The following is a 13,630-nucleotide window of genomic DNA, read 5'->3' as shown; positions in this document are numbered from 1 at the left end:
CGGAAATTTTTGACTATTGAAACATTTGTAAGCCACTGTAAGCCACTTAGTTTCAACGAAAGAAACAAAGACAGAAACACATTGCAATTTCTACATTTTGTTGTGAAATAATCTCTACCAAATTGATCCTTATATTTAAGACTTTTCCTATTTGTTTATCTGTTGCTTCTTGTGGAAGGGAATCTTCAAGGGTAAGATTAATAATTGTTCTTTCATGAATTATGAGCAAAGATGAATGGACAAGTATGGCTTTAGTGTCATGAATTGAATATGATTTCGGAAGATTGATTTAGACATATTTACACATTTGCAGAGGCTATAATGTGATTATTTGCTACTATAACAGACTAATACAGAGATACAAGTTTTTCGCTATTTTCAAAAATATATTAATGTAACTAAAAAGCATTAATCATTGCTATTTTCCTTTTTTCATACTTTTATTTTTAAAAATTTTACTGGCATGAATAAATAAATGTATATATATATACATGTATATGTATATATACGTATATGTGTGTGTGTATGTATGTGTGTGTGTGTGTATATATATATATATATATATATATATACCTTTAAAATTCACTTTTGGGAGTACCTGGGTGGCTCAGTCGGTTAAGCATCCAACTTCAGCTCAGGTCATGATCTCGCAGTTTGTGGGTTCGAGCCCCACATCAGACTCTCTGCTGTCAGCATGCAGCCCGCTTCAGATCCTCTGTCCCCCTCTCTTTCTGCCCTTCCCCTGCTCACACTGTCTCTCTCTCAAAAATAAATAAACATTTAAAAAAAAAAACATTTTTACCATCTGTGTTTCTTTTCCAGCCATTTTTATTATTTCTTTCATCGCAAGAGCATAGCTACAAGCAAGTTTGCTGTGTCAGGGAAGGGATGACCCCCACTCCGGATGTCAGATGCACTAGAAAGGGTCACTGCCTGGAAGAGGCATTTGTCTATGGCCCCAAGACCAGGCCTGCCTGATGCTCTGTGTCTGCCTCACTGCTTTCTGGAACCTTCCTGCCCAGCTAGGAATAATACCTGCTGGGGGGCCCCCAGTCTTAGCCGATGGTTCCACGACATCCCCCTCATCCCCTGGGCCTGGCTGCTTCCTCTGCCATGTGGTTCTCGGCCCCAAGCCAGCAGGGAGGCAGACCAGGGTGAGAGCAGAAGGGAGCCTCACGGTGTTAATTGGTGCTAACGAATTCCTGCAGCCCCGTCTTTCCGTCTTTCCTCCACCGCTGCGGGGAGGCAGCTTTGCACTTTGCATCCTGAAGTCAAGCAGCCCCTTCCCCATGCCCTAGGTGCCCTGCACACGTGAGAAGGGTGGGAGCAAAGAGGGTGTTAATGTTAAAAATAGCACCTTCTCTGTGCCGGGGTCCTTCCTAAGCACTTTTCGTGGATGCTACTCATTTAAGCTTCGCAACAAGGCAGGCATTATTCGGAATCCCAATGTACAGCAGATAAGCAGCCAGTATATCCTGAGCCCTTACTCTCCCCAGTCTCCATCCCAGGCCAGGGACAGACTTTGCCCCAGCAGGTGGCTGCTGTCAATCATTTTCTCTGTTTGATAGAAGAGGAAACAGGCCCGGAGAGGTTAGGTAATTCCACGAAGGTCACACAGCCAGCGAGTGGCAGAGACAGGATTTGGACTCAGATGGGGCTGACTCTGAAGTCTGATGCTCCTTACCACCACCCAAAACATCCTCTCTGAGGGGCCCCCACTTAAAATCCTGTCTCAGTCTTGTGGATACAGGAGGTGCCTGTAGAGACCCCGGGCCGTCCCCTCCCCTCCAGCCTCGGGTCACACCTGCAGGGAGTCACATGCTGCAAAGACCTGCTTCTGGCCCTGGAAGCCTCGCTGCTCCAGGCTCCTGCCTGCCCCCTCCCTACGCCGTGACCCATCCATTCTCCACAGGCCTCCTCTGTGGCGTGGCGAAAGAGCAAATTAGGCTCCCCTGCTCCTGGCTTTCCTTTCCTGGCCTGGAATGTGGCAGCAGAAGTCACAAGGGGGGAGGAGCCCAGTAGTGCTGCCCGGTGCTCCTGGGGTGAATGTGGCAGGAGCCAGGGCGCTGGGGGCCCAGGTTTGGCCTCTCTTGACTATCGATTTGCTGGGGTCCAAAAGGAAGGATTTTGCAGCAACAGCTCAGCACAGTGTGCATTTCTCTCTCTCTCTTGCTCACTCATGCCTGACTCTACTGACCTCGTAGCAGCCCGAGGACCTGGGGGGCGGGGTACAGTGATGCAAAGTATTTAATAAAAAACTCCGACCCGCTGATCCCCACCCTCCTTCTTGGGTCTGACGCTTCTTGTTCTTTGACTTCCACGCTTCAATTTTCTCATCCGAAAGTGGGCATAAAAACAGAACCTGTTTCACAGAGTTCTTGCAAGGAATAAGTGAGATGACATATGTCACATGCTTTAAAGGATAGTCCTGGCTACGGTAAGTCCTAGAGGGATGTTGGTTATGGCCCTCATTTGTTATTATGAAGCCAATCCCCGGGGATCAGGCAACGGGGGGCCAACCCCTGAAGGCATGGGGTAAACCTGGAGATTGAATACAAGCATTGGGGCTTCCAGAACCTTCTTTGCCACCGACTGGCTGGGTGACCCAGGGCGAGCTGCCTGCTCCCCACCCCACCTGCTGCTCCCCCCCTTACCCCAATCCCATGCTTCAGTTTCTCATCTGCAAAATCCGGATGGTTGTAAGGATTAAATGAAATAATAAGCATAGAGTGCTTAACACAGTGCCTAGACATAAATGGTGGCTATTATCATCATTATCACTACTTATTCTCTGAGAGGTTGTCATGGGGACGGGAACAAAGAGCAAGTTTTTTTTTTTTTTCTTGGTTTGTAACTAAGGACACAGGGACCCAAAAAGTCAAAATGACTGACCTGAACTCCACCGCCGATTTCTGGCACAGCTGGGATTTAAGAACATAGTATCACCAGTCCCTCATACTAATAAACTGACTTGCTGTCTACAAACTGTCTCCAGGGGCACAGGCTTGTTTATCCTAGCCTGAGACCTGGTCATTTTGCCTCCGTTTTTTTTTTTTTTTCTTTTTTTAATGTTTATTCATTTTTGAGAGAGAGAGAGAGCAGGAGAGGGACAGAGAGAGAGGGAGGCACAGAATCCGAAGCAGGCTCCAGGCTCTGAGCTGTCAGCACAGAGGCCGTCATGGGGCTCAAACCCACAAACCGTGAGGTCATGACCTGAGCCGAAGTCGGACGCTCAACCGACTGAGCCACCCAGGCGCCCGTTGCCTCCGTTTTATAAAATGGGTTTTTACTGGGGCACCTGGGGGCTCAGTCGGTTAAGGGTCCAACCTCAGCTCAGGTCATGGTCTCACGGTTTGTGAGTTCGAGCCCCGCATCAGGCTCTCTGCTGTCAGCACAGAGCCTGCTTGGGATCCTCTGTCTCCCACCTAAGCCCCTCCCCTCCTTGCACTCTCTCTGTCCAAAGTACATAAACAGACATTTAAAATAGATTTTTATTTTTTAGGGCAGTTTTAGGCTGACGGCAAAATAGAGCAGAAAATACAGACTGCCCACCCACCCCTGCCCCCAAACACAGACATCGCCTTTCTATCAACGTCCTGCACACGGCAGAGCGGGACATTTGCTACGATCCATAAACCTACACTGACACGTCATTGTCACCCAAAGTCCATAGCTTGCATCAGGGTTCCTGCCTGGTGTCGTTCAGTCTGTGGGTTTCGACAAATGTGTGATGTCCTGTGCCTACCGTTAAGGAGCGTACAGAATAGTTTCACTGCTCCAAAATCCTCTGTGCCCCGCCTATTCCTCCCGTCTCCCCTTTGCCCCTGGCAGCCTCTGATCTGTTTGCTGTCTCCATAGCTTGCCTTTTCCAGAAGGTCATGTAGCTGGAATCATACCGTATGTGGCCTTTTCAGACAGACTTCCTTCACTTCATGACATGCGCGTCAGGTTCCTCCGTGTCTTTTCCTGGCTTGAGAGCTCATTTCTTTTTAGTGCTGAATGATATTCCGTTGTCTGGATGTACTGTTGAGGGTTACCCACTCCCCTGCTGAAGGACATCTCGGTTGCTTCCAAGTTTGGGCAATTACGAACGAGGCTGTTTACCGCTATAAACACCTCCTGTGGGTGTTTGTGTCGATGTAGGTTTTCAACTCCTTTGGGTAAATTCCAAGGAGCATAATCAATGGATCGTATGGTAAGAGTATGTTTAATCTGGTAAGACACTGTCACCCTGTCTTCCAAAGTGGCTGTGCCACCTTGCGTTTGCACCAGCGATGAAGGACAGTCCCTGTGTCTCCACACCCTCACCCGTGTTTGGTGCTGTCACCCTGGGGAGCTTTGCTCCCATTTTGCAGGTGGGGAGACTGAGGTGCAGAGAGGGGAAGGCTTGGCCCCGGCAGTGACAGATCGTCCTCCCCCTCTCCCTTCTCCCTGTGCCAAAAACTCACAGTGTGGGGACCGATGTGTGTTCTTTGGCTCAGGAGTCATTTTTCCGGTGGGCTCTGTGCCCTTCCCAGCAGGCTCGGGGCAGAGTGTCACTGCAGGGAGAGGCTCCTCTGGTGGTCACCTCAGCAAGCATCTTCGCAGAGGTGATCCTGGAACACAGGGCAAAGCTGCAGGCCGGGCTGTTTCTCTCTCCTTCCGTGGATGGTTGGGTGGTTATGGTAGGTGCTCTCTGGCTTACACTTCCCCTGGGGAACCCCAAGTAGGAAACTCGGGGCCCTTCCATGCTCTCCTTTCTTTGTCCCCTGGGGGACACAGAGACTGTGGAAGACAGGCCTGTCCCAGCTAAGCAGCAGGGGAGCACAGGGAAGGATCTGTGTCCAAAAAGACAAGAGACCAATTCAGTGCAGCAGAAAGAGCCCAGGTTGGAGCCACACTGACCCAGAGGCGAATCTTGCCTCCATCACCACCTCTTGGGTTGACCTTGGGCTCCAACTCTCCGAGCCTCCATTACTTCATCTGTAAAATGGTCATAAACCCCCTCTAGGACTGTGGGTAAAGACAGATGGAGACAATGGACCTAAAGGGACCCAGCCCCTGAAACGGCTCACCTTGAAATCCTTGACCTTGGGTCCCCATGTCTGATGATGGCAGAAAACACTCATCTTCCCACCTCCAGGGGGCCCCGGCAGGATTTTGTCCTTTGGGAAAGAAGTTTGGAGGAAGACGATTAGGAATTTGGATTAGCACACGCGGCTGCGGGCGGCTAAAGACCATGTTCCGGGCTGAGGAAGAGTTTGGGGATGGAGATCATCTGTGAGCTTTTAGAGATGCAGAGTGTTTGTCCAGCCCCAGACCTACTGCACCAGAATCTACATGTTAACAAGATGCCCCGGGGGTTCATTCATGTTTGAGGAGCCCTGCCTTAACAGCAAGTTAAGGAGAAGACACCCCCCCAGCTAGCCTTTACCTACCCCAGCCAATCCACAGGGAACTGTTGAGCACAGAAGGCCAAGGCAGAGAGGGAGAGAAAGAGGCAGAAAACAAAACCCTTCCCAGGACGGCAAAGATCTACCTAGGACAGTATTGCCCGCACCTCATGGAGTACCTTCTTCAAAACTTTTAAAATCCCCTGCTAGTTAGTACCTGAGACCAGTCAGGGCCTACAGTGCCCCCAGTGCAAGATGCCTGGGAGCCTGGCCTGGACCCCGCCTGAGCCTCAGTCCCCCATTCGTCTCCTTCGGGTACCCTTTCACCTTTCCCCCCAGGTCATGGGGTTGGCTAGATAACCCTCCACCAGGAGCACCGGGACTCACACTTGGGGAGCTGTCCCAGAGCCCTGTAACCAGCTCTCAACTCCAAGAGGGTGGACGGGTGGGTGGCTGGTTCCCACAATCGGGCTGGTGCTATCGTTTCTGCAGGGTGGAGGTCACGAGAGATGGCGCCACTGAAATGGGGCTGCCACACTGATGAGGAGCGATTCCCGTGCAGACTCAGGACAAGTTCAGGCCTCTGGGCTGCCATCAGTCCGCTGCTGACCCTCGGGCTCGAGCCCTGTGCGTGAGTCTGTGTGGTGGCTCTCGCCCATCCATGATTTGCCCATAGTGTCACCTCTGGCCTACAGCACAGGGTGTTAGCGAACGACCTTTGCCCTGGTGCCAGCCTCCGTGACCAGCCAGGGCACGTCTCCACCCCAGTGCAGTCTTCTGTGGCCTAAAGCACTTGTCATTCCCACCCTGGCATTCTGAACGGTCAACTTATGACCACAAAACGAATGATCCTTCTCGGTCTCCCACATATTGGGTAAGACTCGCAATTTATGGGCATCATCAATAAAGCAGATGAAGACCCTTTGAGAAAGTCAGGGGAAGCCGCTGTTTCTGGACAACCCAACGGATGACGCAGAGTCACGACTGATGCGACTGGCATGAAAGAAACAGGAGCAGAGAGCTGCAGAGGTGAGCAGATCCATACCGTTCTGATAACGAGCAGGTTCCTAAGAACCACGGCGTTGTGAATAATAACCACGTTCTCGTCTTTTTCTCATGGTGGAAGACAAAGGATTAACCAGGAATGACATGTTGGACAATAAAGAACAGGAAAAGAAGATGGCTCTTGGATTCTGTTAGGAATCTTCATCCGCACGGACTGGGCAATAAACAAGTAAGTTAGTTTCTTTTCTGTATGCGTGATTATAAATCTTCATTGATAAATCACCGTGCCCCACATGGGCCAAGAATCGTGCGGTGCATTTTTTTTTTTTAATGTTTATTTATTTCTGAGACAGAGAGAGACAGAGCATGAGTGGGGGAGGGGCAGAGAGAGAGAGGAAGACACGGAACCCGAAGCGGGCTCCAGGCTCCAAGCTGTCAGCACAGAGCCCGACGCCGGGCTCAAACTCACAAACTGTGAGATCATGACCTGAGCTGAAGTCGGACGCTCAATCGACTGCGCCACCCAGGCGCCCCTGTGTAGTGCATTTTAAAATCAAATTGTTGGGGCGCCTGGGTGGCGCAGTCGGTTAAGCGTCCGACTTCAGCCAGGTCACGATCTCGCGGTCCGTGAGTTCGAGCCCCGCGTCGGGCTCTGGGCTGATGGCTCAGAGCCTGGAGCCTGTTTCCCATTCTGTGTCTCCCTCTCTCTCTGCCCCTCCCCCGTTCATGCTCTGTCTCTCTCTGTCCCAAAAATAAATAAACGTTGAAAAAAAAAATTTAAAATTAAATTGTTTATATAGACATGGATCCTCCCCCAATACACAAATTTCCACAAGGCCCCCATGCGCTAAGGGCAGCTCCTTCCGGGGGTGGAGATAAGCCTTGTTCTTGTGAACCAGAATCAGCACATCTTGCAGTGGGCAGAGACCTTGGCCACCATCTGGTCCAAAGCCTGCTCTTTACAAATGATAAGGGGCTGAAATGCAACAATGACACCTCGGGGTATTTAACATGGACGAGCTGGTGAGTGCTGGGAGCTCAGAAAAGGGAGAGGACAGAGTGTCCGGGCGACGGGAGTATCCTCGGAATGAAAGGGCTTTTTCTGCTGAGCCAACCTGGAGGAGACTGGTGCGGAACATTCCTTAGGCAGCGGTAGGGGAATCAGGCACCGAGGGGGAGAGTGAGCAGGACCTGGGTGGGGGGGGCCAGCACTGCTGTCGGGGACTCGTCTGGCTGGAGTGCATCCGGGAAGGGCGGCTGGGCTGTAAGCGGATCTCTGAGACCTGTCTCTGAGTCTCTGGAGGCCCCACCCTTGCCCTCCAAATTGAAGAGCTTCTCTCCCATGAGGCCATCTGGATACATGCCATTCTCATTCCTGGGGGCATCTTCGGGAAAGCCAAGGGCGGCTAACCCTGGGCGGTACCTGGAGCCACTGAGTTTGCACACTGTTTCAAGCCAAAGCATGGAAATCCAAAGCCACGGCCCCTCTCTGAAGCTGTTTCAGGCCGACTCCCCTCGCCTCCTCCTGTCCCTGACGTGCCTGTAATCTTGTGTTCAGTGGAAAGATTTTAAAAGCCTCTGGCTAAGATTTTGAAGCCCAGGTTAACATTCAAGTACGTTGCCTGAGAGATGGAAATGAAACAGCCCCTTCCTCTCGGTTCCGCGTGGTTTGTGAAGCACTTTCTTACCCGTCCGCCAACGGGCGCCCACCATACTCTATGGTGAAAATCAGTGTTTCCCAGAATCCCAGGAAGACTTATTTAAACACACTGCTGGACCCCACCTCCAGAGTTTCTGCATCAGTGAGCCTGGTGTGGGACCCAAGAATCTGCGTTTATAACCAGCTCCCAGGCGAAGCTGCTGCTGGTCTGGGACCCACACTATGAGAACCACTGATGTAGGTGTGATCAAAGTTGAGGTTCAAAAGGAACTCAAGGCTGGATATGTGGTTCCCAGGTCCCAGGTGGCTCTTTACAAGGAACCGCTCACACCCTCTGTTGGTAGTTGGGGGCATGGCAGGGTGGTTTTCCCCCTTTCTTCTTTTTTTCCCCAAACATTTTTCATCTTTATCTATTTATTTCAACTAAGTTCATTTATTTATTCTGAGAGAAAGAGGGAGAGAGAGAGAGTAAGTGGGGAGGTGGCAGAGAGAGAGAGAGAGAGAGAGAGAACCCCAGGCAGGCTACGCACTGTCAGCACAGAGCCAGAGGCGGGGTCCGAACCCACGAACCGTGAGACGGTGACCTGAGCCCAAGTGAGACGCTTCACCAACTGAGCTACCCAGGTGCCCCAAACATTTTCCAACTTTAATAAATGTTTGCCAGTCGGTATTTCTAGAGTAGATGGGTGTCTGTAATCTCATTCTGTAAATGAGTAAACCGAGGCTTGGCGAGGCCATGGGGCTTTGGTAAGCCACATGCTCACGCGTGGCAAAGCTTGAGCTAGAGCTCAGACCTCCTGATTCCTTTCCCTGCACCCTGGAGGAGTCCTAACCCACAAGCTCCTCAGGCCGATACCCTGTCCCCAGTGCTCTGTCACTGAGATCCCGTAACAGTTCTCCGCGACCAGTGTTGTTATTCTCCGTGCTGGAGAGGAGGAGACCGAGGTACAAGGAGGTCAAACAACTGTTCTGATCACGCAGGTAGTGTGGGGAAACCAGGATTTGAACACAGGCATCGCGGCCCCAGAGCGCAGCCCTTAACCGCCGCACGCTATGCAAGTAGGCGGTGTTTCTGGAACACGTCTGTCTCTGGGCTGCGCGTGCACTGTCTGCCTGTGCAAACCATCTTCCCTCCCTGCGACTAAACGTGCCTGTTTACCATCGTGGCCCCAGAGAGAGCTGGAAGAACAGACTGGGGGCGGGGGGCGGGGGCGGGGAGGCGCTGACCTCCGGCTTCCCTCACTGAACCCCGTTCTGTGGCTCTTCCTCCTTCATCCGCTTCCGTGCCTTCCACATGTGTGCAGCATGCCTATGGACACACACACCCACACGCGCTCACACAGGTTCACAGAGTGGGGCACAGGTGAAGAGCCTGTGGCCCAGGTGAGGGTGTCCCCAGCCAAGGACACACAGATGTGCCTACTTTCAGGAGGCTCACTGATCACCACCCCTCAGATACAGGGTGAAGGATGACACCCCACGTCGGGGGCCCCCTTGCCAAAGTCGGTATTATGTGCATTGTCTAGGGGCCAGGGAGAAAGGGAGTGAGGGACAAGGAGAGAGAGAGTGGGCGAGAGACGGACCGAGGCAGGGACAGGAACATAGAGACAAAAGCACTCACAGACATGAGAGGACAGGGGGGCAGAGCTGGGGGACAGACAGGAGGAAGACAGAGCATGAACGTCCAGCAGAGGGAAGGCAAGAGGAAGGAGAGCCCCCAGCCAGGCATGAGGAGCAGTGGAGGGGGTGGGGGGTGAAGGGCAGAGTGGGAAAGGCAGGCACGAGTGGGGTCTGTTGGTGCAGAAGTGTGGAGAGGTCACAGACACTCAGATTCGAGGCATGGAAAGGCGGGGACAGTGGCGACACGAGGTGGAGAGAACTCAGGAACTGAGGCAGGTAGCGGGGGAGAGACACTGGGAAGACAATGGAAAAGAGATAGGAAGGGAGAACTGGGGACCAGGAGAATTGTATAGAGGGAAAGGGCCGAAGCGATGCGCTGGAACCACCGAGAAAAAGAGAAGTCCCTGTCCTCAAGCAGCTCCTCCTCCTCCAGGAAGCCCAACACACAAACAGGAAATGACAAAACAATGCGAAAGTGCAGAAGGAAGCTCCGGGAATATGGAAAGTGGCACAGAGGCTGGCATCTGAACCATCACAGTCCTGGTCATAGTCCAGGGAGGCTCCCTGGAGGAGGCAACATCGGAGGAAAGAAAGAGGAAGACTCCGATGGGCGCTGAGGGGGGAGCGATGGGCAAGAGTGTCACGGAGACAGGAAGCCTAGGGATTAAAGGGGCTGGGGTGTGCCTTGGAGGGCCCTGTTGGGGCTTCATCCTGAAGGCATCAGGGAGCCCCTGATGGATTTCAAGAAGGCAGGTCTTTGTGTGTTTCCTCAGGGAAGCCTGAGCTGCTGGGTAGAGAATGATTGGTGGGAGGCCCAAGCAAAATAAATGGCTGCACTGGGCAGTGGTAATGGAGATGGAGAGGAGGCGACGGATTTGAGGGGCAGTGAGGTCTGCGGGGCCTGTCGACCGAGCACCCAAGGGCAGGCGGGATGTGCCTGTAGATCAGGGGATGGCATGAACGAGGCGGCCAGTGAGCACAAGAGGAACACCCCCTTCCTCTGGGGCTCCATGGCTTTGGAAATTCCCCTCCGTTCCCTGCTACGGTGCAGCAGGTCTGGGATGTGTCCCCACGTCCGTGGGCAAGGACCAAGCCCTTCTCACTCCCAACATGGCGCCCGGGCAAATGAACACACTAGTCAGGGCGGAGCCTGACTTTGAGAGACCCAGCGCCTCACTCTGGGGTGCCGGGACCGGAGCCAAGGGGTTACTAAGGCAGAAGCTAAAGGTGATGTCTTATTGGATTGGTTGAGCCGTTACCCAGCATGCCCCATGTGTCAGCCATGCCTTGTGATTAGAAAGAGAGAACACATGGTCAGAGCCCATCCAAAGAGGACAAATCTACTTAGTTCTGGCCATTATGACATAGTTTGGATCAGGCCACTGTGGAGGTCGTGTCAGGAGAGCCATCTAGAGGAGGTGCCATTTGAGCTGGGCTTTGAAAGATGAATAGGAGTCTGCCAGGCAGAGAAAGCGGGGTAGAGGCATCCGAGGCCAAGGAGAGAGCATAGTCTAAAGCATCGAGGCGCCAAAGTGTCTAGGGGAGACAAGCGCACTCTCATTTACTCCCCAATTTGCAGGGCATTCCCTCAGTTTCCCTCAGCTTCCATTGCAGCTCCATGCCTGGTCCCAGAGATCACCTTCCCATTAGACCACTGGCATCCAACTCCTTCCTCAGGCTCTGCTTTCGGGAGACTCCAAACTAAGATGGGCTGCGGGGTGGGAGACCTGGGGCAGGAGGTATCGTGGTATAGACAACTGCACTACAGAAAACGCATTTCTGAGTATCTTCTCTGGGCCAAACCCTTGATTTGGCAAGTGGATGCAGAGTTCTTTGAGAAGGTCCTCACTCTCCCAGACCTCCGTCCTGACTGGGGACATGAGACAAGAGGGGTGAGCCACCAGCACGTGAGGGATCAGGAACGTTTTCTGTCTGCCTTTGGAGCGTGTCACATGGGTTGTGGGCAGCAGATTGATGTTCCTAATTACATTTGGCTCAAGCTGATATTAAGTATTTGTCTCATTCCCAGAGCCCACAATGCCGGCGGATGGTGGGGAAGGTGCCAAGAGGCATGCTGGGTAGCTGAGGCTAACAATCTGGGATTTTAAATATCCATGAGAGATAAAAGTGGACAAGTCACAGCCATGGGGGAAGGGTGACTGGTGTTCTTGAGTACCTTTAATGGCTTCCAAGAAGGACTGGAGGGGTCCTAGAAAAGGTCCTGAGGTCCATCTTCCTGTCTTGAAGGCTGACCTACCCAAGACCGTGGAGACAGGGAATGCAACCCATTTCTGATGCTGGATAGCTAGATGACGGAGATGTTTTTGTGGATCTAATTTAAATTTCTTCTAATGTAGGTCAAAGGTTTATTTTGCTTGATTCGTTGTTAATGGCATTACAGATTCACCAAGCACCAACTGTTTGCGGGGGGGGGCGGTACTCAGTAACAGGGCATGCCTTCGTGCTCAGGACACTTGTCAGCTCACCGTCTCGACTGACGGCAAGCTCATGAAAACAAGACTAGGCACTCAGACCCAAAGGCAACAGGGGGAGTATGGGGGCTGGAGTTGCCAAGGGTACAGCTTCAAGCAATGTGGCCAAAGGCACAAAGTCCCACATGGAAATAGGAAGGGTGTGCACAGAGGAGCATCTGCTCCCCAAGAGAACTGGTAAGTCATTCCAACTCCTCACCTGTGGAACCAGGACTAAGAGCTGTCCTTCCACGTCCTAGGACAAGTGTGAAGCTCAAATAAGGAAGCAGGTATGACTGCACCCTGGAAGCCACCGAGCCAAGGCACAAGGCTGTGCCTGATCTAAAAAGACTTCTGGGGGCGTCTGGGTGGCTCAGGTGGTTAAGCAGCGGCTCTTCATTTCAGCTTAGATCGTGATCTCAGGGTTTGTGAGAGCTGCGCTGTCAGCGCAGAGCCTGCTTGGGATTCTCTCTCTCTCTCTCTCTCTCTCTCTCTCTCTCTCTCTCTCTCTCTCCCTCTGCCCCTTTCCTGCTCAGGAGCTCGCTCTCTGTCTCTCTCAAAAATAAATAAACATTTAAAAAATTAAAAAAGAAAAGACTTCTGTTCAAGTCCTATCTCTGTCACTGTGTAATCTTGGGCAGGTCCTCTCCCCTCTCTTGAGTCTGTTCACTCAACCAAATGAAGATGATAATTCCTTCCTCATACTCTTGCATGTAGGATTACAGGAGGAAACAAAAATAAAAGTAGCAGGGCGATCCACAAAGCGCTCTACAGGTGCTGATTACTCTATTATTGCTATAGTCTACTCGGTGGGCTCCTTGAAGGCAGGCAGCCGATCTCCCCTGTTCTGCCAGCACCTGCCACGGAGCAGGTGCCCCTACGCCACTCGGTCCACTGGGTCCTATTTCATTACTTGGTACAACCGCGGTGGAGCTGGAAGCCAGCACTTCCGGGCTTGCAGAGGGAGAGGGGTGCGCGAAGATCCCTCCCGCCTCCGCCTCTCTGTCCACTAACCCCTCCTCTCCGGAGTCTCAGCGGTTCAGTATCTGCCAAACCTGTTCTACTCAGGTGCTAGGGAGGGGGGCCTCCCTTCCAGTGGTTGTCCCTCAAGTCCATCAGCAGCTCCAGGGCATGGTGTGACCCAGGTCAGGATGAGTGCACCACACAGGTCGCGCCTATGTTCCCCCAGAGCAGCGCTGCACCCAAGCGTGGACTCACCTAGGGCAGGGTTCGTCCAACCTCGAGAAGACAGCTTTTACAACATGGGGTTCCGTGGAGACCTCGTGGCGACGTGGAAAGAGCGGGCGCCAGGAGAAGCGCCTGGAGCCAAGTATGGCCGTGTGCCCTTGTCTAAGTCACTTCCCAGTCTCGTCCTGAGTTTCCTCCTCTGTGAAACGGGCTGCAATTCCCTCTGGGCTGGCCAATCGCTGCGGGACTTAGGTTCAAAAGACTGCTAGCGCGGCCCCCCTCCCGCGACCCTGTGCGGGTCCGGCCAGGCCTGC

At 52.6% G+C, this 13,630-nt stretch overlaps 1 long non-coding RNA gene across 1 annotated transcript; it reads right to left on the bottom strand.

Moving 5' to 3' along the window:
- Positions 1-3,469: 3,469 nt before the first annotated feature.
- LOC115515753 lies at positions 3,470-13,619 on the bottom strand. The gene is made up of 3 exons (XR_003969392.1): positions 13,347-13,619; positions 5,055-5,144; positions 3,470-4,817 (listed from the first exon to the last, which is right to left on the bottom strand). It is a non-coding gene; the product is annotated as an uncharacterized LOC115515753 (long non-coding RNA).
- Positions 13,620-13,630: the final 11 nt, after the last annotated feature.

This window comes from Lynx canadensis, chromosome B3, assembly GCF_007474595.2.
Source record: "Lynx canadensis isolate LIC74 chromosome B3, mLynCan4.pri.v2, whole genome shotgun sequence".
NCBI classification, from domain to species: Eukaryota; Metazoa; Chordata; class Mammalia; order Carnivora; family Felidae; genus Lynx; species Lynx canadensis.
Note: the sequence above shows the minus strand (reverse complement) of the source record. Positions and strands in the feature narration are given on the sequence as shown.